This window comes from Homalodisca vitripennis, chromosome 3 (assembly GCF_021130785.1).
Source record: "Homalodisca vitripennis isolate AUS2020 chromosome 3, UT_GWSS_2.1, whole genome shotgun sequence".
Lineage (NCBI taxonomy): Eukaryota > Metazoa > Arthropoda > Insecta > Hemiptera > Cicadellidae > Homalodisca > Homalodisca vitripennis.
Window position 1 is genome coordinate 103,266,612 of NC_060209.1, and position 24,568 is coordinate 103,291,179.

The following is a 24,568-nucleotide window of genomic DNA, read 5'->3' on the forward strand; positions in this document are numbered from 1 at the left end:
ATAGAATTTTATGACACATTATACACATAATTTATTTATTAATGTTCAATGAGATTGCTTGATGTTACGTTTGTATATAACACCTTTATAAATTATACTTAAATTGGTATAAATCAGTATTTTCCCAAAACGCTTATTGCAACGTTCGAAAACTTACGTTGTCACAGACTTGACGCTAGAAATCTGCATTCAACGTTCGTCTGAAGAGATAAAAGAACAGTTAGTGACGAATAAACTTAAAATTCTTTCCATCGCTTCGAAAGAGACAGAAATATTACAAAATAAAGTATACTAAATACCAATAGGTTTCAAATTATTTCATTAGGTGTGTAATTGAGTGTACAACAATATTTCCGTGACTATTCCAAAGGATAACGGAGCAACCGACTTTTATACGTGACATACATTTGATATAGTTTAAATGTAAAAGTTTAATGTGAATTTTGTGCAACTTTTGAAGTCAGTTGCTATTTTAACCTTATGTTTGAATATCTTTAGACCGTCGTTTGGTATGTGACAGCGTCAGACGTTGCAATGAGTGGAAGATGAAATTTAAATAAAATCAATATGCTTAAGTTTGGTTATGAAAACATGCTAAACATTGTCTTTTTGTCAGCATAACTGTGTGATTTATATGACACGTAACTGTCATTAAAAGCCTTGAAGTTTTTATATTTATTGGTTATGAAAACATACCCGGTTTGACTATATCTTTTGTATTCATGTAAGAAAATAATGGCAATTTATTATTTCAATATTTATTGTAAACGAAATAATAATTGCTATTAAACCTATAACCATTTTTTAAGTATTTCCGCAGCCCAGCTTACAAATGTTCTTAAGTGTTTTTTAAGCAAGTACCTAAGAAGTACGACAAACATGTGTACAAAGTCGCATGTAAAGCTGTTCTGTAGCTGTGGGTCTTTTGATCAGTAAATGATATTGTGAATTGTTCGGTAAATATACAAAAAATACACTCATAAATTATAAAGATTCTTGGTAATTTACGTTAAACGTTTTCATTACCAGGAATTAGTTATTTAGCTTTACCAGAAATAGATAGACACAAGCTTGAGTAATAAAATTAACATAACTTTATATTTGAGTGCAGGTTACGTGTTGGAGCTTATAACTATGCAAACAATGTGCACGTGACGCAAAGTAAATAGTTTATACGTTTATCTCCCTTCATACAAGAGCGGTAATCCTTCAAAGGTGAAACTTAGCATAAAATATTGTTGAAACTTTTACACCAATACACTCAAAACTCGTTTTAGACTCAGCTGTTCTCTCAATAAATGTTTGTGGCTAGGTTATATGTAAAACATGCAATCAAAAAGTATTAAGTATATTTTTAAGTAGTAAAAAACATTTTTTTGGTAAAATACCTCTTATTTCACTTTGTTATTTCCAGTTTAAGTGGCAGATAGGGCTTCTTAGCTCTAACTTTGCCTGGTAAAATAAGACACCCTTTCTGTACATTTTTTTACTTTATTTCAATATGTAGTTTAGACCTCGTAATTTACATTTAAACAGAAACATCCTTTGTATTAAATATGTATTTATAATATTTTATATTTTACTTTTTATTGTGAAAATTGTGCTTGATATAAAAAGGAAGCTTAATTCATACGGTTCCTTCTCTATAAATGATTCAACTACAGTTAAAAATGTACCAAATCTACTTTACTTTACATACTGCAGGCCTCAGTGGTAGATATTCGATGGTGGTTGAAGAATTCTGTTGCCAACACTGAAGTACCTTTGGAAAATGAACCTTGTGAATTACACTTCTTTTGATGCAGTCACAGTGTTTAATGTAAACAACTTAATATTTTATTTAAAATATAAGATAGGTTAACAAACACTCTGTATATATAACTCTTTCAATTAGTAGATCCCTTAAATAGCAACTATGAATACCGATATACTAGCCGTTTAATATACGTAGCATCATTAATTTTAATAAGTAGTTGTTGAAAGTAAATAATATTTTATTATTTTATTCAGAGCTCTGTTCTCTGAAACGACCAAGTTCTCATTTAAGTGATCATTTTTGGTCAAATAAAAACATTTTGGTCACCATTGTTTTTAAAGTATAAATGCACCCTTTAATTGGTTACTCAGAAATTCAGTTACGTACTGCTAGAACTCACTTAGTGCAAGAATCCATTTTATTGTGAGTTTGTATAACTCATAAGCCATCCCGTTAGGAACTGCCAGGGAAGCCGTCATTTCGATATCTTACACCTTGCTAGTAGTCGTGTATCAAATACAGATAACTATCATAGTTTTAATTTTCCAAAAGTCACAGTAGTCACGTGACGTGACATGATGCTTCCTTAGACTATATGACGGTGGCGACTTTATTCGATGATAAGGCGGTCTGTATCCTGATATGTTTGTTACTGACAAGGTACGCTTTAAAACCGATACAGTCACTACTGTTATACGCGACGGTTTTTTCGTGATATTTTATTAAAGGTTATTTGGTCTAATTTGCTACTCAACTAAACATCCTATCCCAGAGGGTTTACCCGTTCCTCAGATTTTTTTAGCATTTCCGTCTCAAAATGTAGCCTCTTTTTCAGTAACCAATAGGTTTAAAAAATATGAGAAGGTTAAAACATGTACATGAACTCATACCATGTATTATAAATAAGCCAAACTGTGCATAATTCATACAAATGTAATTTTCAATTTATTACATTTCCTCCATTAATCAGCTACGTAAAGTGAGCATGTATATTACAAAATACTAAAAGTACATTTGCCTGTCGAACACACTATGCAGAATACATTGTATGAAGGTTTATTTATTATTGGTACCATTATATTGGACCGTAATAAATTTACTTGGTAAAATATCTTTTAATGCTTATGTGTTATTACAAAAATAACGCTTATCTAAGACACATAAGAATAAACTATTTATTTATTATAGATGGGCCTCGAAATTTATTGAATTAATACAGTTCGACCTTTTAAGAGAGAAATCGTAAAACAAGAATTATTGAGGTCTACTTTGAGCTGTCATCCTAGAAAGACGTACTGTTATTCGACACAGTAAGTTTATTCACATTGATAATAACTAATGTTCAGTCTTCTAACATATCAGCGGTATAATCAATATTTTGTTTGTTGAAACATAGGCGTTGAGTATGTCAAAGATTACAAACAAAATCAAATTGAAATTCTGGACCAATATTCATTTTACATAAAGGTTAAGAATGTCTTATTTTACCAGGCGAAGTTAGGTCTAAGAAGCCCTCTCTAACAATACATAAGGTAATTTTGAAACAAAGATCAAATGCTACTACCATAATGAGTATTGGTCATCAGATGATTATTTGAAAATATTTGTATCTATTTTGATTTCATAAGTAATTTATTTTGACAAAGATAAATTATTGTATTTCATATTGTATCGTACAAAAGGGTGTTTAAGTCAAAATTTGAGGGTTAGCTGAAAGAAGGAAGCTAAGCTATTTAATTTACTGTAGGTTCCCCAATAATTAAAAGAAAAATGAAAATATTTTGATCTAGATTACTATTTATCTTACTAATAATACCTCGAGAAATAACTAAAAATTCGTTTTAAGGTTATTGTGACTACTAACCTGAATAAGGTAGAATATTTTAACCAAGACGGAGGTAAGGATAAAACCTTCTTTAAACTTGAACTTAAATTAATGGCTTAGAACTTTCCTTCCATCCGCCTTATCCGAGAAATCTAACTAAATAAAAAGTAACGTCCAATGATCGTCTGACGAAACCATACTCAAGAAGATAATCCTATTTCATCTGTAATGAATATAAAAAGTTTCTATTACACTATTAATACAAATAAAATTGTTTTACTAATTGCTTTTTTACTCAACAGTAATAGTAGATGTAATACTTTTAACAAATACTTGGCATAAGTAAAATAAAGTTTTTAAAAATACAAACTTTTACGGAACAGATTATAATTTTTCATGTAATAATAAAATCCTTAATTATTATAATGGCAAAATTAATACATTATGTTTCATAACATTTTATTCTACAGTATTTTAAAAATAATCAACGTGTACTAGTCTAAAAATGTAATTGTAAGATAACTGTAAATGACTGTGGTGAAATAAATACATTGAAAATATTGTTTTTGCACTATTAACCGCTCTCTGAACCAGTTTAAAGAGAACTACAATAATGGAGAGAATATATAAAGCTTGTAACAATTCAGATCAACATTAATTAATATTTCGTCACTCTTAATATCCCATGAATATTCTATTGGATGTTGACATCCCCAAACAATACAATCTACTATACAAATTGAATATTTACAGTGCACTCTATCATGTCATTATTTTTGTTTTCGCCATTTCAATGCCGCAATTTTAATTTAAATACCTCTATTTGTGTTAAGTAATTTATTAACATAACACAACACATACGAAACCGAAATTATACTCTGTAATTTCAAACCATAGGACTTTTGGCTGGTTTACATCCCCAGTTCAACATACACTGGTTAAAGCGAAAGTCAATGTGACACTTATATAGCCGACCCTATGGACATCACTAACCGAAAATTCTAAATATTGGGGTAAGAGGGTTGATCGATCGGTCTAGTCCTCTACGGAGGATTAATAACTGCATGATGGGTTGTTTTCTTTTTATGTTAAAGGTTGCTGCTAGTATATAAATCAGGGAATGCTCTAATCCCTCCCCAATTTGACTATAGAGGCTGTAACAGAACTAACTTTTGCCTCTTCCAAGGTAATATGACTAAGATATCCAACACCAACACTTAATGATTCAGATCGAATTTAGTGAAAAAATTTCATAACTGTTTTAGCTTAAATGACTGCAATGACACGATTGACCAAGAATGTTGTTTTTTATATCACTTTGCTGATCAAGCAAATAATTTTTCCTCTTATGTTGGTAGTGGCCATCTGCTATACCTAACAGATCTCACAACTGTTATTTGTTTTCATTTCAATTTAGTTGCTTGCCTGAATTGAAATATGGTTATTGTTATTGTTTGTTACAGTTATTACTTTAGTTATATTTACTACCATTAAAAATGTTTTTTTCCTTGGAAACTCTCAAGTTTCGTGCACTTGATGGTTTTGCTATAAAAAAGCAAGCTTTCATCAGGCAAGTGCTTGTTTTTAAGAACACTAATCATAAATGTCAGCAAGCATTGAGATCATTAGTTAAAAGTCATGAACTTACGTAATTATAATACACAAGGCCGAGAAGCAAACTTTAGAGCTACAGAAAATATAAGAAAATCTAGAACAGCTTCAAGAAAAAAACTAGAGAAATTTTTATAATTAACAAGTGGACCCAGACAACCCTTCCTACTAATCTTGGCTCTATTTGAGAATAAATACCGTGTAAGTAAAATTAATTTACTGTAAAATAATAGTATAATAGTTTAACTGCGATTAACCACAAATATTCGTTTTTATTACTTATGTACCATTTTAATAGGATCCTCTGATGCTAATGGCCTGAAATTAATGTTATAAACATGGTAAATACAAAATCATTTTAATAAAACCCGATCACGTAAAAATGTATTAAAAATTATAAATATTATTTTTAAATTACTCAACGTAGGCAGGGGATGGCACACAAATTGTTAGCCTTGTTGAGGCTAGCAAAAACTTCTGAGGTCAGGGAACAAACCCCACCGACTCCAACAGTCATGTCCACAGTAGACTAAACCTATCTAATTGCCCTTGAACCTTAGATTCTCGACATTTGCGGTTAGTGATGTGCCGCTCCTGGACATCCATAAGGTTGCCCAGATTTAAGTGACACATCGGTTTTTGCTGTGCCCAGGGATAAGTTCAACTGGAAGGTATAAACCAGCCGGAAATGATCCATGCTGGGTATTATTAAGGTTGCGAACTAGTCAAAATGTTAAACACAGACCAGCCCATTTAACCACGTGTTATAACTACGGTGTTAAAATCTATTTCTAAATGTTATCGTAAGACTTCTTGAAATTAATGATGTACGTTGAATGAAATACTCCACATTTGTTTTCGGGATATTTTTACAAACGTGTCATTTTAAAATATAACTTGTTTAACTTTTAAACGTCTTTAAGACAAATAATTGAGATTATAAATACATACGCAATCAGTAATAAACAAGAATAACATAAATAAGAATGTTATTTCTTTAATTAACATATTTTTTTAAAGTTATTACATTTATCTTTCTTGTGTTTTCAAAATGTATAGTAGTCAGTGCAAACTGAATAGAGACAACGATAAAGTTTGCTTACATTATTATACGCGATACCAAACTTGCTACCATCACCGTATAATTACTCAGCGTGGGCTAAGCAGCGAGCATTAACACGCCGTAATGTAGAACAGCACGAAATTTCCGGATAGCTTTACTCAATCAGCTCCGCCCTGTAATCTACAGCCGTCCTGTAATTAAAGGGCGATAACTTAAATTTCTTAAACGATTTCTTTTTTATGACCTCCATCAGAATCACCACGAAAAAATGCCAAGAACACTCTATTTTCTTTCAGCCCAAAATATATAAACGTAAGCAAAGTAGAAAACATAGATAAATGGAATTGAAGATATTGGTGGTAACAGGAAAACCAAAATATGCTCCTCTTCTAACCACATGAACACTCGTTGAGGGAAAACGGTAAGTAAGAATTGCCGTGCAGTGTCAAATATATTTTAATGTTGTATATATATATATATATATATATATATATATATATATATATATATAGAAAGCTAAAGTATTTTCTAACTTTTTAACTTTGATTAATAGACTAAGCAAACTGAACTATATATATATATAGTTCAAAAGTTGGAAAATCCTTTAGCTTTCTTTTCTTTTCTTATAAAACTAATATTTTCTAAATATGTATGGATATGGCTTTTTAGTACATTGTCACTTAGGCCTAGTTTGGTTCTTTGACATCGAATGCAAATTAACATAAATGAAACTACGAGATTTGAATTGCTGTGGATTTGGCTCATTCTGTGCATAGGGTTTCTTGAAACTGCTTAATAGCAATTCCGTGTTTGTGACATATTAAAAATACTAGGTAATAGACTTATGCTATGTTAGTTAGTTTATGTGTATCCTTAATACGGGTTTCCTTGTATCAAAGTATCTCGAAGTGAACTCAGGTAGTTCATGCTAGTTCTTCGGCTTACGAGGCTAGTGTCGCAACTAACATCAATCTTCACTAGTTTTGATTTGTTAGCTGGTGTGTCTAAAGTGAAGATGAAATATTTTCGGAAATCGTTTCCGTAAACATTTTTGCCAGTAAATGTGCTGGTTAGATGGGGGAAATTTCTATAAGAAAACATTATACCTCTATAATTAACCATTTTATCCTCCTAGTGAGTTTTGTTATTAGTGATCGTAAATTAAATTTTTTTTGTAAAAAGTAGATTTTATTATTCTTATTAAAAACAAAACGTTTAATCCTATTTACAAGGATTACTTGAAAATATATATTTTACCACGGTTTGTTTTTCGAATGATTGTAACCTTTCGTAACAATGAAATTTATAAATTTTTATTAAGAATCTATAAAATTTTATTGGTATAGTTTCTGGTGCAATATAATTCTTAATTAAATTGGTAAATTTTATTTATTCTTAGTTAAGATTCAATTCAAAACAAATTTATATTTTTTATACCAGCTTTCCAGTGGAATTTGGGTATTGGTTTGAACATCTCTTTTCCAAACCCCACTTGAGTGATTGGTATAAAGTAAAATCTCCAGTAATTAGTATAATCCTTCACTGGGAGACCTTCATTAAGGGATTACTGAACAATCCCTTGTCCACTCTACGAATTTAAACAGGTCCTGAAATTAAGATATACTGTATTTGTGAAATCCTGTCAAATGTTTAAATTTTAAAATCTCGTCATCAACACACATTTATAGTAACTTATATTGAGTGAATACTGGTTCAAAAATGTAAAAAAGAAACATACCACATCAACTAGCCTTTGCGATTTTCTTTATTGTAACAAACCTCAAAATGGTAAGTGTTAATGCGCAACCTGTCCCCAAGATCATATTTGTAATATAGTTAATGGTGTATATATATATAATTTCAATAAACATTGAATCGCAAAAAGTACTTGCTCCGCCGGGAGTCGAACCCGGATCTCTCACTTGCCGGGTGAATGTGCTACCATTAGACCACAGAGCGCTTACTTTTCCCGATTCAATTATTTTGTATTTGGCCGTATCTGTCACATATGTGTTTAAATAAGCAAACTAACATATGATCGGAAGACCAAATACCTGTCAAACGACTTTTATTTACATTGAATTGTATAAATGGCAATAGCCTTATTTAATTTCAATAAACATTGAATCGCAAAAAGTACTTGCCCCGCCGGGAGTCGAACCCGGATCTCTCGCTTGCCGTGTGAATGTGCTACCATTACACCACAGAGCGCTTACTTTTCCCGATTCAATTATTTTGTATTTGGCCGTATCTGTCACATATGTGTTTAAATAAGCTTAAATATATATTGAATATATCTATCACATTCATTAGTTTCTATTATTTTCCAGGTGGACCTCTTAATAACTTTGAATTTAATAGCATACCAGTGACTTACATTACTTTACTGGATGAATATATTTCTATCGCCTTAGTTAAAATAAGAGTTAGAAGAATAATTAAAAAGAGATACTAACTTTAATGAGACAAGAACTTTTGTTACAGCTAACAATTCTAAGAAGCTACGAACAGGAAATATGGTTGTATCAATTTCAATATACGTATAACAACCTGTCTTTATATCATCAGTAGGAAATCATTAAATATTGGACGTTACGTAACCGTGTAAAACGAAGTGTTCCGTAAACATGCACGTTATAGAATATTATAAAATAAACTAAAGTATATTCTACTGTTATTGCCACTACTCTAATCAAAAATGTATATAAAATCACAGGAACTAAAGAACTATGAAATATTAAAATAGCTAAATATTTCAGGTAATAGTTCCTAAGTTAGCTAATTCTTTTTACAGCAAAAACTCAAAGTTTATTGATTCGATTTGAATATGTTAATTTCCTGTAGGAGCTAGTAACGATGTAGTCTTAGTAGTTTATATGGTAATATATGATAGTAACAACGTACAGCCAGTATGCGAACTTCATTAGTATTTAAATCGCTTGGTAATGCAACATTTAGCTGCTGTTTGGTTTTCTTCGTTATTGTAATTATTCTGTTCTGAATACATGACTTGAATGTTTTTGTCTAATTAGTGTATGTCTGTGTATTTTTCTGTCTCCTCCATACTTTATACTTTCACAGTCCACATATTTGTTTACTTAAATGGCAAGTATTGAATTATTGATATATTTAAATATGATTTAAATATAATAAACTTATATACATTATAATTAAATTTTCAAGATCATAATAGCTTTATCATAACCATATATAAACCAAATTATAGGTAATAATAATTTGTACATCTACTCGTGAGACATACATGGAGTAAATAACTAGCCTTTTATTAATGTAATAATATTATGTACGCACGTTATTTGAATGTTTATTACGCAAGTTCAATTTATAAAACATAATTACAAAGCATTGTTGTACACAACAAATTTAGTAGATAAAACAATGCACATACTATAATACAGCTTTATATTCATGTAAAGGTCAAATTTAAATTGATTATAGTAGAGATTAAAAGTAAAAAGAGTTCAAATAATGACACATAGTGCGAACTCTACACAAAAGACGTGTTCCAAAAATGTTGTAATTGTTTACTTTTAGATGTTGGGTTTGTCTAGGCTCTAGATTTTTTAATCTACCAGGATATTGAGTATCCATGGTCTCACGCCGCCACGGCAAATGTGGAACAGAGTGCATTTTCCGCCCATTTTGTTGAGACAATAAGCCAGATACAATATTACAATGCGTTCTGATCTTCCACATGGGTAAAAGAATGGGCTGAAGGAATACCAACTGAAACTATCTTAGACCTTTAAATATCCCATAGTAACATTTTTACAAGATATTTATATCTTTCATTCAGCTACCCATTTACACATGCTCTTATATTAAGCAAATATGTTTTTCTAATTAAAACTGGAATATTTTTTAGTTCTCATGTCCTATAACTATAGATTAATGGTGTATATTTTTGGCTACCTGTTGTAATTTAATGAACAACCAGACTACTTGAAGATTAAAGAGAATTACGTATGACTAATATTGATATATGAAGAGTATACTTAAAAAATTGTGTAATGGGCCATGCGACCGAGCTACTATATACTAACTCGTGTAACGGAATTGTCTCACGGCAAATTACTTGGCTAACTCGGTAGTGAATGTGCGGGATACGGAAGCGACCGAAAATTTTAACATCAAGCTTCTTAATGGAAAGATTCAATTGCAGAATAATAAGTTGATTACGGTATTTTCATATTACATTTGAACAAGGAAAAATAATGTATTTCCGTCTGGAATATCATTATTTCGTATGTCTGTATATTACATAAAATAATGTATAATATGATATTAAATACTGTAATCTTAAACTAAATTTATGTAAACAAATTTTATTGTGTTGAAGTCCATAAACTCTTTTAGGTTTCTTAAACCCATTATGTTTAATTATTCAACACCATATTGCATTCTCGCAAGGAAGCAGTGTTTTAACCAAAATTAAGTATTTACTCTTTATTAAAAATATTATTTTACCCACGGGATTTTTCATTTAAATTTTAAATGTATTTATTTATTAGTAGCATATATTTATTAAATATAAATTTTAGGCTTGTGGCAATATTCGTATTTTAAAGTGCTCATATGTGTGTAAATGTGTAAGGACAACGCGCCAAGTACAGCCGCCTTGCTTCGGCGGTACTTCGTCACTTAAACCGTTAAAGAATTGAATACTACAATACTTCACTGAAGAATATCTCACAATAACTGTAAACAACATACAGCATACAAATAAAATATTTAATCAGGTCAACCATAAAAAGATTACTGATTTTCGTAAACAGTGTGCCATTGAATTTTAAATAAACATGTTTATAAATAAGTTATACTTCTTAAGTATCCGTATGATGATCTAGTTGTAAAAAAACACAAAGTACTAATACAAATGTATTGAAGTAATGCAATATGCAGTGTCTTGAACATACGGTGAAAAATAAGTATGGATACTCTAAATTATCCATTTGAAATCTAAACCTAAAAAAATTTGAAATCTAAAAAATTTGACATCAAAACACATGTTCAGGTATCCGTCAAAGTGACAAATTACAGGATCATTTGACACTCCCTCAGACTCAGACTACTTGTACTGTGAATCACTCACCTGTTATTTTTCAAACTTCGTACGTTTCGTTGAAATGTATCACTTAGCCCAAACTAATCTTTTATAACTGCATTAGTTCCATGCCTATCATACCATGCATCATATCCATTCTTTTCCTTAACATTAAACCTATCATTAGTACAATTGTTCTTTATGATTATGATTGTGATCTGATATGTTTCAATAGTCCAATAAACTAAATACATTCTAAAACGCAACATCCTAAGTACTAAAAACTCTAAAACGCTCGTAATTGGGAGTAATTAAGATTTAATTGCTATATTCTTAAAATATCTTATCGAAAATGCACATTTTATGTTGAAAAGATACTATTGTGACTATTTCGCACGCCAAAACGGTATATTACCTTCGAAACAAATTTAATCATTTTGATGTATTACAATATTTGTGTAATTATAATGGATTATAGAGATGACGAACTTAAAATCCTGTATTTTTGCTATGTACTGGATCATAAACTTCAATTTTATAAAATAGAAAGAACGTGAAGTAAATGGAATGGAAGTAAAAATATTTGTCTGCGAGTTATTTACACCTATTGGATATTCAATATCGTAGTAGACTCAGATGATATCCACAATATTTAAAAAGGAACTGTTTAGAATATAAGCTATTTACTTGAGACAACCCACCGGCATTACTTTCTTATTCCAGCTCATCTACTCCGTGGCTAACGGGATTCTTGGATGGTCTGAGGTTATCAATAACCTGCCAGGTCGCTCCCGCAAGGATACGTTTGTTGAGAGATTGTCATGTCTGTATAGACTTGGAAGCAAGAATGTGTTACTGGTGACGATACTTCAGAAGGGTGTGATAAAGCTAAAGCTCATGTAATCATGCACATTCAAAACATATGCATCATGCAAATTCCATCGTCTCGATAAAACCTTCTCAGATAGCTTTTTAATTCATCCCTGGTCTCATTATGAATAGAAAGATTTGCTTAGGTATTTTATGAGGGTATCTAAGATAGTTGAAAACAGTCTTTTTATTGAGAGAATTTAAAACTTGATGTTCATGATTCTGATTGAATAAGAGTTCGGAAATTAATGTTGTTTCAATGAGAAAATATTGTGGCGTTAAAAAGCAATTCGATGAAAGTTTGTTATTTTTTAGAAACAAAGTATTTTAATATCTGAACTTTACCCTCACAGAAGCAGGTAAATGAGACCTATATAAACGTACAGTTTGTTTGTGCGTCGTTAAATTATTTAAAAGATTTAAGGCAAAGAAAATTTACACAAAAACAATGTAATTATATAAAAAAAGAAATAGATATAAAAACTGTATTGCCTGGCACAAATTTCAACCAAAGAATACAGTTTTAGCTTCTACAGTAATTCAGCTTAAAAATGGTGCTGCGGAACAAATTTTTTTTAGTTCAAAGATAGTATTAGAAAATTAACTAAAGATAGATTTTTGTTTGTGAGGTTGAGGTGAGGTACAATTACACAGAGGCAGTAAAGGTGTCCGGAACAGCTCTGTCCAGAATTAATTGCTTTGTGAACGACCCGGCATTAATTGATGACCCTATTGTTCCCTTTGTTCTATCTGTTAGTCAGGTTTACAAGGTTTTTTATGAATTATCTAAATGCGAAAATCTTAAATGCATTCTAGTCTAGATACTTTTACGATTATTTTAAAATGGTTTTTGTAAATCTAAGTAGATTATTTTAGATGGATTTAACTGATTTTTAGTAACGAATGTTATAAGTAATCATTCGATTAAGCATGTTCCTACATGTCTAAAAATTTACTGTGTAAAAGTACGTACAATAGTTTCAAACTGTACCATTACAGTTTTTTAAAGGGGATAAAATTTTCCCTCTTGAAGCTGTCCTTAATTCCCCATTCATCCAAGGTTCGTTATAATGTAAACAGTCAATATACTAAAGTAACAGGTTTACTCCCTCCTAGAACATATGTAATCTCCCTTCAATGTAGCTGCTTTTGTACAGGTACAAACGGCCCTTCTTATAACCGTACTCAAAATGAAAACACAAATTAATCTGTATTGGTCTGTAAAGTTTTGCCGACTTAACGTTAAGAATAAGAGAAAACTTGTTTTGGGGCCCATGTAAAAAGCCTACATTTTTATCACGCAGGGTTATTCCACAAATTTGTGATTCTGATCATCTGCTAGTTAAACTACCGCAAGTTATCAAGGAGATTCTTGGCACCTTTCACTAATTCCCAACAAAGACTTGTTTCCTCATCTGTAGGAATTAAATTTACCGTTGTAAGAACAACTTTCCTTAGACAATACTGGAGTTGTAATAGAGCATATTTCAATCCTTTCTTTCTAGATTGGAAGATAAAATCCTATTTATTCCTTTACAATTTAAATAATATGAAAAAACCATACGTACCTGGATAGAACAGAAAGTGAAGATTGACAGCAGTGGAATTCGGACATAGAGGTACTACTGAAGGGACTGTTGATGGCACTATAATAATAGCTCCTAACATTAAAACACATTAGCTATACGTACAGTAAATGTAAAAATTGGTGCCTGTGACGAAAACATAAGTGACATGCAACACCTCTGTTAAGTACAGCTTCTCTAACCTGACACAGTCACAGAGTTCGTATAAAGAATTCCAACATTCACATTGACTTAACGCTTCCCACCATACCTACGTTATGTGTAGAAAACTCGGTTGCACCACTGGGCTTAATGATCATGTCAGAAACATCGTATTGCACTCAACTGTGGACCTGATGATATATTAAGAATATATTTTCTCATAAAACACACTATATTTTTATATTTTGTATTCTAGGCGTAACTGATGTCAAAACTACGTAAAGAGTTGATTTCAGCTTCTACATCGCCAATTTTCTTTTGAATCTCTTTGCTCGATGTTCGTTAGATTCCTGACGCTGGACTAAGATTGGACTTGAGCTGTACTCAACATTCGTGTTGAATAAAATATACCCACCATATCCATGTAATGTGAAGAACAGCAACGTAAAAGATAGGTCTTCCTTTCGTTGGTATAGGGTCACTCTTAATCAAAATTTGTAAAACATTCACTTTACAGTTGTTTCGAACACTCCGTGAAAAGATATATTAATCCAGTTTACCAATCATTCGTATAAAACATATGTCCTTCAAACAACCAAACAAAAAGGGTGTTTAAGAATTTTAGAAATTATTTTTATGAAACCCACAAGTAAATTGTAATACATATATATATGTACAATACACAAGGAAATTGTAATATATATATATATATATATATATATATATATAAACTGAAGACCAATATGGACGGAATTCCTGCATTTTTATACCCTATTCTGAAACACAAAGTAGAAGATTGGTGTCCTAAAAAATCTTATATAAAGAACAAATATAGTATAAATAATAGGCTATATAATTTGATAGGCTAATTTTAAATGTGTCTGGTTATACACAAGGGTAATTTGTCGTTTACGCCGTAAAAAATTATATATTATAGCTTCCAGCAGGTAAACAATAAGTAGACATGAATCTTCAGTCTGATTGTCTGGAACTAAGCATGAGCTTAAAATCTTATATTTACCGATTTATAAAATTTTCTTCACCATTTTAATGCATTTATCAAGTTAAACACTATGGAGGTAACATATTTTGTTCGTAAGTAAAATTATTATATTTGTATATAATTAATTATATAATTATTATAGTGGTACAATATAATGGCTTTTACTGTTTTAAATATATACGAGTATTTAAAATTTTTTAAGTAAAACAAACAATTGAAGGATTATTATTCCTTAGTAAAACATTTAAAACTGAATAGATTAATTTTTGTAAAAAAATACAAGAGTATTATTATCAATGTCAAGATGCTTTTGAGTAGTAATAAGAGACAGGCCATAACTCAACGTCCATCCCTCTAAACCCTCTCACACATAATCCCTTTATGTTTCTGATTCCTAAATGTCTTTCGGATTCTTTGTTAAGGTAAACGATGTATCTACCATCAGTGTAAATCTCTCTTTGATACCACATTGGCTTAGTGTGTTGGTCATCAATAACACTTATAACATACATGTAAAAATTGAAACATTTAATAGCTATCGAATAGCAATTTATCCAGTCGTGTCACTGATACAAATGTTTTCATACGGATTTCTATGTCAAATCAACACACTTTATATAAAGCGATTATCTGTTAATGTTAGATTTTTAAAACATTTGTAACACGCGTAGGTAATGCTTACAGCACACTAAGGGAAATATCACATTTTAAATTTCAATATGAAACCGTATTTGAAATGTGGCTATGTAACGTTATCAATACGTACACAAAACTTGAACTGACGTTTCCTAAATTAATACTTATGGGGCCTCCTAATTGAGTTAGAAGCTGGGAGAGGTCTTATTTTATAGCATTTTTGTATAATGATATCGGAACAACATGGGTTACAGTTAAGAGTATTTTTTCCTAATACGTTTTAGGTCTGTTATAAAATGTTTTTTTCCAAAAGTACATAATATTTTCTAACATTTTACATAAATAGTTAGTGCTCTTCTAATAAAATTTAAAATATAAAATATGGGAGGAGAATTGTTTCATATTTGAAAGAGTATTTCTAGAACCTTTTTTACAAGTAACCTGCTAAACTAAATAATAATAAATGTTTTTAAAGAAGTATAATATTTTTTATCCAAAGTTTTGTTAAACATTACGTAATTTTATAAGGCAAATAAAAATATTTTTGTAAACGATTACTGCTGTACTAAATGTACTGAATAAATATCAATGGATAATGTATTCATGGAATGGATGGGTACGTACAACATACAAGATATTCTGTTTACAGGTGATATTAACAAAATCATAGCTAATAAGGATTGAAATTTATAGAATATAATTGAAAAATATGCTGATAGATTTTCAAGCAACGAGATAAAAGTAGATTTCAAATAAAAATGGATTATTATACGTCATTTTCTTCGCTTACGTTACTTTCGGAAAGAGTATATGTTATTGAGAGTACCCAGATTTATTTCTGTGACGATCTCCAGAACCAAAAGTGATTAGGTTAACTTAAAGTCGACAGCTTATTTCACTTGGCTCTACATATGCTACTATCACACATACTAAAATTTCACATAATCGTACTCAATTTTCGAAGAGATATTTTTATATCTAGGGAGGAAGAACCTGAGGCATTATATTATTGACATTGACTAACATAAAACTGGTTACCCTGAATGAGAAAACATACACTCTTGGTTAAGTGTTATCATCCATCACTAAATCACGTTTTTAATAATATATTAAGTTAAAATTTTAGTTAACCTCTTTCAATTCAATCGTAGTTTTTTCAGGGTTATAGATATTTTATATAATAGGTTTGTTTTATAGTTACTACCTGCTTTGTTGTTGTTCCTAGCTATTTTTAAGATAAAAATGTTATACAAAATCCATACATCAACTTATTTAATTGTTTGACAATAAATATCATCATGATTAACCTTTGTAGTCTGTGCACTCACTGTTAGTAAGACAAATTTGTGCAAATATGTAAAATGGTGGAGCAAATTGAGTGAGAGACTATGACACATGTAAAAATGTCAATTAATTGTTCTCAATTTTGTGTAAAGATTTTTTTATTCTACGATTTTCTCGTTTCAGTCATACTTTACTATAAGACTAAATTTTCACTAACGCTCAGCCGAATCAAATCAATTGACAGGAACCATCACCCAATTTGATATTTTTCGTATTTATATGCGTTATTTATAACAAATTTTATACTTTGTAGTAATTTATCGTTCAAATTTTAAATAGATACAATTTACAAAACACATTCAAAACTTTTTAATCTCTCAAAATTATAGATCTGTTAAAAGGCTCAGATATAAAAAAGAGTATAAAACTGCAACAGGGTTAAAGCAGTTTTTATATGGTAAAAAAAGGTAATGTTACTACAACCCGCTCTTAGCATCCTACTCTAACCAAGCAATTTACACAGTACACGTTAAAGTTCCTAAACTTCTTATACTAAATTGTAGACGAAATTTGAATCTGGATTTTAACACGTAACTTTTCTACTAAACTCTTTTAATATGGAAAATTTAACATTCATTATGAAAATTAAATAAATAAAACACATATGTCAATTTACAAATTGGGAAATTTTTTAGCCATGTAATATTAACAGTAAGATCATTTAAATGTAATCAAATTAGTTTATTCATCAATAAATTCTTGAAATCTATAAAATATTGACTTAAACTTTATTAACATGAACACAATCATCTAGAAATAGCTTTAATGAACTATGTATTAAAAAGCAAATTGTTATATTAAAATATATGTAGAAGCTGTACAAACATTATTCTAATACTTACATATGCACAGTGATACTCGTATTTACAGTTAGTAGATTATCTTGTTTATGTTATGGGTACTGTAAAAATAAAATACCATAACAGAAATTACCATTCCCAACTTCTACAGCAGGAAATTCAAAGTTACGTAGGAAAATTATTAAAACACCTGTAAAAAGAAATTGCGATTTCTTGTTTTTCTTATACAATAAAGCACATTTTCATTTCATTAAATATTCCAAATATACCAAATAATACTAAAACATCGCACATCTATAATAGTTGAGCGTACTCTTTGAAACATTACTACATCTGTTAAATATCAGTATAAGAAGAAATGAGCATGAAGCTCAGGTTATATGCAACTATGACGTCATTAAAGTGGTAATCAGCGTTGCGGTCAGGCGTCTCATTACAGCTGACCCGTTTCCTGCATTCATTAGTGTCAAACGTATTTGCTTTCAAACACTCCCGTATTCGCACTTGAAAATGTTTTGTCACATTACTTCTAATGCTCCAAATCATTAAAACATTTATAATTAGAAGTTTTAAAGCCCGTAATTATTTGAAAGAATTTACACAAGTGCATATTGATGTGCTTATTTTTGTCGTGTTTTAAGGATATGTTTTCAATATACAGGGTGATTCGGTTAGTGTTACCGGCACTTACCGGTTAGTGTTGAATAAAATATACCCCACCATATCCATGTAATGTGAAGAACAGCAACGTAAAAGATAGGTCTTCCTTTCGTTGGTATAGGGTCACTCTTAATCAAAATTTGTAATAAAAATACCACATGGAACTTATACATGAATAACATAATTACTTAATAAACACAATCCATCCCTACCCGGTGGTGTTTCCAAATTTTAACATCAGTGGTAAGTACTGATTAACTACATATTTAAATGCAAAATACATTAATTTTCAACAAATTATCTTAAATGTTGACATTCTAATAATCTATGCTAATTTATATAGGGGTCGGTCAAATTTTTTTTAACAATCAGTAAAGAATAACATAATTATATACCATCGTCTTGTTCTATGAAGCCTGTGTTGGCAGCCTCTTGGTCATTATATATGAACATTCAAAATTTAACTTACCAATGATGAAACTTTATCTAATATACAGACACATATTTATGGAATAAATATGAATCTTAGTTTATTTATTAAATGAGTAAGTAAATGACTTTTTAAGTTTAAATTTAAAATTGTTACATATTCAATATATATAATATTACTTGGTGATTCGGTTAGTGTTACCGGCACTTTCTGAGCTGATTTTACTATAAAAAATAAAGAAAAAAGTTCTTATAAACATGGGTCCGGAAATGCTTCCTTACTGGGTTATGGCCAATTGAAGATTTCACCAAAAATTGTGTGCAGGAGGTCAAATGATGATTTGCCGCGTACGTATTGATAACGTTACATAGCCACATTTCAAATACGGTTTCATATTGAAATTTAAAATGTGATATTTCCCTTAGTGTGCTGTAAGCATTACCTACGCGTGTTACAAATGTTTTAAAATCTAACATTAACAGATAATCGCTTTATATAAAGTGTGTTGATTTGACATAGAAAATCCGTATGAAAACATTTGTATCAGTGACACGACTGGATAAATTGCTATTCGATAGCTATTAAATGTTTCAATTTTTACATGTATGTTATAAGTGTTATTGATGACCAACACACTAAGCCAATGTGGTATCAAAGAGAGATTTACACTGATGGTAGATACATCGTTTACCTTAACAAAGAATCCGAAAGACATTTAGGAATCAGAAACATAAAGGGATTATGTGTGAGAGGGTTTAGAGGGATGGACGTTGAGTTATGGCCTGTCTCTTATTACTACTCAAAAGCATCTTGACATTGATAATAATACTCTTGTATTTTTTTACAAAAATTAATCTATTCAGTTTTAAATGTTTTACTAAGGAATAATAATCCTTCAATTGTTTGTTTTACTTAAAAAATTTTAAATACTCGTATATATTTAAAACAGTAAAAGCCATTATATTGTACCACTATAATAATTATATAATTAATTATATACAAATATAATAATTTACTTACGAACAAAATATGTTACCTCCATAGTGTTTAACTTGATAAATGCATTAAAATGGTGAAGAAAATTTTATAAATCGGTAAATATAAGATTTTAAGCTCATGCTTAGTTCCAGACAATCAGACTGAAGATTCATGTCTACTTATTGTTTACCTGCTGGAAGCTATAATATATAATTTTTTACGGCGTAAACGACAAATTACCCTTGTGTATAACCAGACACATTTAAAATTAGCCTATCAAATTATATAGCCTATTATTTATACTATATTTGTTCTTTATATAAGATTTTTTAGGACACCAATCTTCTACTTTGTGTTTCAGAATAGGGTATAAAAATGGAGGAATTCCGTTCATATTGGTCTTCAGTTTATATATATATATATATATATATATATATATATATATATATATATATTACAATTTCCTTGTGTATTGTACATATATATATGTATTACAATTTACTTGTGGGTTTCATCAAATAATTCTAAAATTCTTAAACACCCTTTTTGTTTGGTTGTTTGAAGGACATATGTTTATACGAATGATTGGTAAACTGGATTAATATATCATTTCACGGAGTGTTCGAAACAACTGTAAAGTGAATGTTTTAAGCAACGTTTTATCTTAACAAAATTGATTTGTTTGTCTTTTCCAGACGAATTATTTTCTTCAACATTTAATATTTGCTGTATACATATATTATAATTATCAAGATCACTGTATTGTGCATAAAATTTGGAACACGTTGTATACATTGATTTTGATTACGAGTTTTTATCCATTTCAAGCTTTGTATTATGTTGGTTTACTTGGACTTAGTTCTACTACGTAAAGACTAAAGATACTTAAATATTGTACTAAATAGTTTCCTTTATCTTGGGATACATTGTTACTGTAGTAATAATATTCACAAAAAAGACAGTGTGTCGGAATTGATACAGGACCAACAGAATGTGAGGTAATATGTAAGGGCTTAGAGTATGAAAGGTTGAGTGCGTGCGAGATGATGAGACACGTCAAGTGTAAGGACGAAGGAAGCTCTAAAAGGATGTTCTCCAGATTAGAATGACGCAGTCTTGTTGGTGCTTCAGCCGGATGGATTGGATACCTCCCTATATATGTAGTTGAATATGGAAATGAGAAAAATAATTTCCCGTAAATAAAAAGAAATGAAATAGCTTCACTTCTTTCAAAATGGTGCTTATTTATAACTAAAAAGTTCCTATATTATCGTTATTTACAATAAAGAATTTTTCCTTTTGTTAAATAAATTCTGTATGCTAGCAGTTAATTGCGGCTTCGCTCGCGCATCTCGTATTTTTTTAATGGTTTGGCGGATATCATTGTTGGTGATTCTTGTTAATTTATTATACAAGTATGCTCGGGATTTTTCGTAATTAGTCCTTTTATATTCTAATTAGAAACATTTAGGGAACTAAAACAATAATTGAGTGTAACTAGAGAGCTTAGAGCATTATACAAATTACAAACTTGTAAAAATAACATTGTTTGTATTCCACTTCACTAGTTTAATGAATTATGACCGCTATATTCATAAAATAACAACGCATTTTGCAATATTTTGTGTGAACACAAAAATTTTAGATATATTAAAATTTAAAGATATATTAGAATAACTTTTATTAAAATATTAGTTTAAAATATGTAGTAGGCAGGACTGCGTACATATGAATTTTAAGTTTGAAAAAATTGTAACTCGACTAAATCCCTAAATAGAACCAAATTGAATCATTTTTCAAATATATTAGGTATTTATAAACATCTTTGAGTTTTTGACACACATATGTACATGTGTGTGTGTGTGTGTGTGTGTGTGTGTGTGTGTGTGTGTGTGTGTGTGTTCGTGTGTTTAATTGTGATATAATCCATTTAGAGCAAAAAAATAGGATGTTTGAAAACTGTCAGTGCCTTCACTTTTCATGTTTGTCATAACTTTTGTTTATCTCATACAATTTCCTGATGGTTGGCTAAGGTTTTAAGTTGTATCAAAAGTTTGTTAAATAATTCTGAACACTGAAACAATAATTTCCCGTTGTTCTTAATAAACTCAGACTAAATTTTAAATTTAGCACAGAGGTAAAATTGTTATTTAACTTGGATGATTTGAAAAAATATACTCAAAAAAATATACTCAAGATAGCACCCATTTGAATTTGAAAGTATTTACTTAATTTCCAGCATAGACTGAAAACGATACTTTCTTAAATATAATACGTTATTGCAATATCATAAACAACTTTTACTCATTCACCTTTTTCGATATTTCTTCAAATGTAAACATGGTGGCTATTCATACTTGAATAAACGATTTTACATATGTTATTGTTAATTATAACGAAAAATATGTGTTAAAATTGCCAGATAATTTACAATGTTTATTCCCATAAAATTGTTTATATCACTCAAGGCTTCCAGATAGCGGGTACACAACGTTTGAAGTATTTTATACTAGATTGCACGAATAATAACGTGAACACAATATCTAAGATAGATCTCACTATATAAGGAATAACATTCGTGCAGAAGCAGTATTTGTGTAGAGGATAGATAATTCCACTAGCCAGTCTTAATTAAACGTCATTAAAACTAAACAAAAGTTCACGTTTTCTTAAGAAGTTTTATTTATATAAAAGATTTGTCCTTGTAAGGTTTAAAAACTATAAAGTTTTTAAATGTTGGAAAGTGTTGAGATTATTTAAAAATAGCAATATTAAGACAGTTTGCCCATCACGGTTGTGCAAATTAAACGTCTAGACCAACAATACATTTTTAATTTGACATTAAAGATCACGGCTAAATGTGAAATCTATCATTCTCCCAGCTGATTCGGAAATGATATTTAACATTCTTGCACGGATAATAGGAAGAAATTTAAAGAATAAGCCAGATACCAATCCTCAAAACATGGATCAAGTTTAGTTTAGAAAAAACTAAAACGTTGAATAAGTGTTTTTATTTTATTTTCTCTTGTAATGTTTGTAAATATTGTTCAAAATACCAGGCTTGGAAATAAATCTTGTTATTTACTTGTTTGTGCCAACCTTGAACACAATGTTTTGGCTGCACGCCACCTGGATTGAAGTTTTGCTTCTACCTTTCATACATACTTATGTACTTTAGTGATAAAGCGTGATTTTTTGTATATTGCACAATGGCATAAAATAATACCAATAGCGACAAAAAGTTCATACGTACAGTCTGTCTAGAGTCATGAATAGGAGTCATAAGTTCTATAAATAATTTAAATCAAAAAGTATGATATTTAAAACTTTACTATTATAAGGTGAGAACTAAAACCTCCAGATTCTTGAATGGAATGATTAATTTTATATTTATGAGAAATATGTGTGGTATTTAAAGTAAAAAGTAGTAGGTTAGCTAATTACCTAAGTATTTTAATAAAAATACCGTAAAATACGTCTTTAAACCATTCTAAACAGAATAAAATAATTTATAAACATGTGAAATGATTTATTATACTATTGCAGTTTTACATAAACATTCTATTGTGGGTTTTAATTTACATGGACAAAATATTGCAAATTTTAAAGGTGAAACAGGGGTGCACTTGCATCATCGCACTGTTGAGAACACTTGTTTCACTGGAATATACAAATACAATATCACTGATTTGAAAAGTTCACACAGTTTTCAAAAAAAAAAAAAATTTCAAATGATTTAATTGATTATAGGCCTACCAGGTTTGAAAATAACAATTATAATAAATGCCTAATCATTACCGAAACCTGTCTTTCTAGTAGTTTGAAAATCTGAATTTTGTAAATATTTCTAGTACAACAGTGCATATTAAAGTAGTTAAATAATAATTTCTTAAGTATTAATATTGTTGAAGTTAAACAATTGAGCATGTTCAGAACAGGAACCTGCGGCAAGTTTTGTTCTGGGCCACAAAAGGTTTTATCAAGAAATTCCGTTTCGAAGCCCTGATATCTTATTTGTAATTCGATAAAGTTTATGCCACATTTTGGCTGTTAATTTGATAGTCGTAAGAGTATTATAATCCTTATTACGCTTTTTCACAAACATATTAAAATGCAATAAAATAGTTCTGTAATTCTACTTAGGATCTAAATGGTTACTTATAAATGTACTATCAGAATATTGCTAATGAATGTCATAATAATTTGCAAATCTGTCAAGTACTAATAAAGTACGTGAAAACTAATAAAGCTTAACTAATCTGATTTGAAATTATAATACTCTCAATATCTAAAACTTATACCCTACGCACTAACAAATTTGATTTGGCTCTATACTATTTGAAACTTTTGAAACTTAACCCACTTTTATACTATATTTCATTTGTTATCTCTATTTTGGTGAATCCTTAATGGTGGGATTATAAGTTTCCGAGAAGATCTGTTATTAGTTTGTTACTCTCGTAAATGGTGGTTAAACAATATTTGTAAGTGGTTGGCCTCACATGTACTTGAAGCAGATTGACCACGACACATAGAATCAGCGGAATAGCTTACGGAAGCTGTATCCTGTATCAAATTATGACAATGAATAGAAAGGATATATTTCAGTGAGCTCATTAGTCTCTTTGTTCCTTTTTTTTAATAAAAAGGGGCTTTCATTATAAAAGCCGTATAAGTCTTGTTCGTTTTGTTCTGAAGTACGTACGCTGTTTTCTTCTCTGTGAAATATATATTTATTGGTGACTATCGTATATTTGATATTATAATTAAAAATTTAGCCATAGCAATACTATATTG